Source organism: Gossypium arboreum, chromosome 4 (genome assembly GCF_025698485.1).
Source record: "Gossypium arboreum isolate Shixiya-1 chromosome 4, ASM2569848v2, whole genome shotgun sequence".
NCBI lineage: Eukaryota > Viridiplantae > Streptophyta > Magnoliopsida > Malvales > Malvaceae > Gossypium > Gossypium arboreum.
Window position 1 is genome coordinate 87,257,799 of NC_069073.1, and position 2,622 is coordinate 87,260,420.

Genomic DNA, 2,622 nt, shown 5'->3' on the forward strand with positions numbered 1-2,622 from the left:
ATTTACACTCCACAAGCATAAAGAACGCGCTCAAATATCAGTAAGTTGAGGCAAAGCCTCCAGTACGTGGATGAACCACTTTCAATACTTCCTCCATCAGTACCCCAATCCCATGAAACAGATTTTAATACAAGCATATCATGTAAAATACAGTATTAATCAATCATGCCATTTAGCCAATTTAAACCCTAGGGGTATTTCGGTAATTATGCTCTTTAGGGGTAATTTCGTAACTTACGCAACTACACAAGCTACTTCAGTAATTTTTAGCAGTTCTATGCAATTTGGTTCCACCATCTAACTAACATGCTACTTTGCCCATATCTTACCCATATTGGTCCGTAAGCCCATTGGGCCCAGTTTTGGCCCATCTGGCCCCTTTTTCCGAAGTACACTAAAATGTCACACGAACTTACTTACCACTTTGCGGTGCTAGATCTAACAATTACTCTATGTCTTAAGAGCATTCGCATACCCACAAGCCTATGAAATGCCGGAATTTCGGCATTTCGGCTTTTGCCGAATTGAACTAAGAAAGGGTGTTCGGTACACACCTGATTCGCGATGACTGCTACTGAGATCCCTTACGATGTCCTTCACAGGGTCCAATAATACGATTCAAGCTTATCCAAGTCGATACTCCAAGCCTCACTGCTCCTCCAAAGTTGTCTGATAGGAGACTGGAGTTAATCCACGCTCCGAGCACTTCTAGCCGATGCCCAACCCAAACGAGTACGCCATAACGCGAAAGGGATCAGCCAAGAAAGGTACCTTTTCTCTCCTCATAGTTCTCTCTATTTAAAGCTAGCTTCGCATCCACTCCTATGTTAGCTTACCGATGTGGGATCCCTCCATCATCAGAGTTTAAATTCAACACCAACTCTTGCCATCCCAACATAGCAAAATAATCAACCTTTGCATGCCAAGGGATTCGAACCAAAGTCCTCCTATATGCCAACTCACGCCATCACCACTAGGCCACCAACTCATTTGTGTCATAAATCCAACACATTAAACTTTAAAGCGCACTTACTTGCTTTTAGATTTATTGAAAAGAAAAACCAAAATATATTGCAGGAGCCAAGACTTGAACCTTGGACCCCTTGCTTCCTCTATGGCGTCACTTCCTTATCCCCTAAGTGGCGTCACCTTGCCACTACACCACACTCCTTTTGTGTCACAATTTCTCCAACAATATTCTTAAGGCCTACCTACTACACCTGTGGTTTGATCTACCTTAAATTTTTACTAGAGTCCGGGTTTGAACCCAAGACTTCTCCAACACTTCTCAAAGCACACTTAACCACTAAAACAAGCCTTCATTAACAAAATTTACATGCACAACAAAATATTAAAAGCTGCCTTCAAACTCTCCCATTCTCAAGGCCCAAAACTTCTAGGCCCAAATTCAGGGTGTTACACCACTATTCGAACTGAAGCCCATGATGTTCCAAATGCTTCAAACAATGGGCCAATTTAGTGGTATGCCTATTGAAGTTCCACATCCACCTACGGCTATTCATAGAAGTAAGTGACTCATTCAAATTAGTTGGGGTGACTGAGGATGCATTAAGACTAAGATTATTTCCATACTACATGGAAAGAGTTGGTTGAACTCCCTACCATTTTGTTTCATAACTACATGGCAAGATTGGGTTGAACGTTTCTTAATGAAATATGTTTCCCATCTCTGACCTCGAAGCTCCAAAATGAAATCACTTCATTTCAACAATTTTATGAAGAATCTCTATATGAGACATGGGAGCAGCTTAAGGAGTTATTACGAAAGTCCCTCATAATGACATTCCTTATTGCATTCAAATGGAGACTTTCTATATTGTTCTCAACATTCATACTATAATGATAGTGGTTGCTTCAGAAAATGGAGCCCTTCTTTCTAAGTCTTACAGTGAGCCTTACGAGATTATTGAAAGATTTCCAACAATAACAATCAATAGCCAACCAATCGAGCAGCCTCGAGAAGACGAGTAGAAGGAGTACATAAAGTTGATGCCCTCACTTTGCTTGCAAATCAAGTATCTTCTATATCCCTAATGCTTACGAATTTTAGTAAAAATGGTCTACATAATGTTGTAATGCAGCCACCAAGTCAGTGTGAAAACATTTCCTATGTACCTTGTGGAAATAGACACTCGTGTAAAAATTCCCCATCAAACCAGAGTCCTTTTATTATATAGGAAATTTGATAAACTATAAATTATACATATTTTTACCCCATGTTTAATGAATTTTATGGATGATTTCTCATTAGAATTGGTGAATTCAATAATCCTAATGCTTTAATTTCATGTTTTATACTTAGGAGAGCATAGGAGAGCGAAAGGAACGAGAAACGGGCCAAAAACAAAAAAAATGGGCCAAAGTACGAAATCAACACGGCCTGGACCTCCTTACACGGGAAGACCATACGGCCGTGTCAATTTGGCAGGCTTGAGCACGGCCTGAAGTAATTGAACACAGGCGTGTGCCACGGGCGTGTCCCTGCCGAGCCCAAGTTGAGTCCAATTCGAAAAAGGCTAATTTTGAGGGCTTTTAGGCATTCCAAAGCCTGTAAATACACCCTAGAAGAAGGAAGAAAAGGGAGATGGAGAATGGGGAGTA

The 2,622-nt window shown here is 40.7% G+C and overlaps 1 non-coding gene across 1 annotated transcript; it reads right to left on the reverse strand.

Annotated features, from left to right (window-relative positions):
- Positions 1–1,699: 1,699 nt before the first annotated feature.
- LOC128292303 (small nucleolar RNA R71) lies at positions 1,700–1,805 on the reverse strand. Its single transcript, XR_008282288.1, has one exon. It is a non-coding gene; the product is annotated as a small nucleolar RNA R71 (small nucleolar RNA).
- Positions 1,806–2,622: the final 817 nt, after the last annotated feature.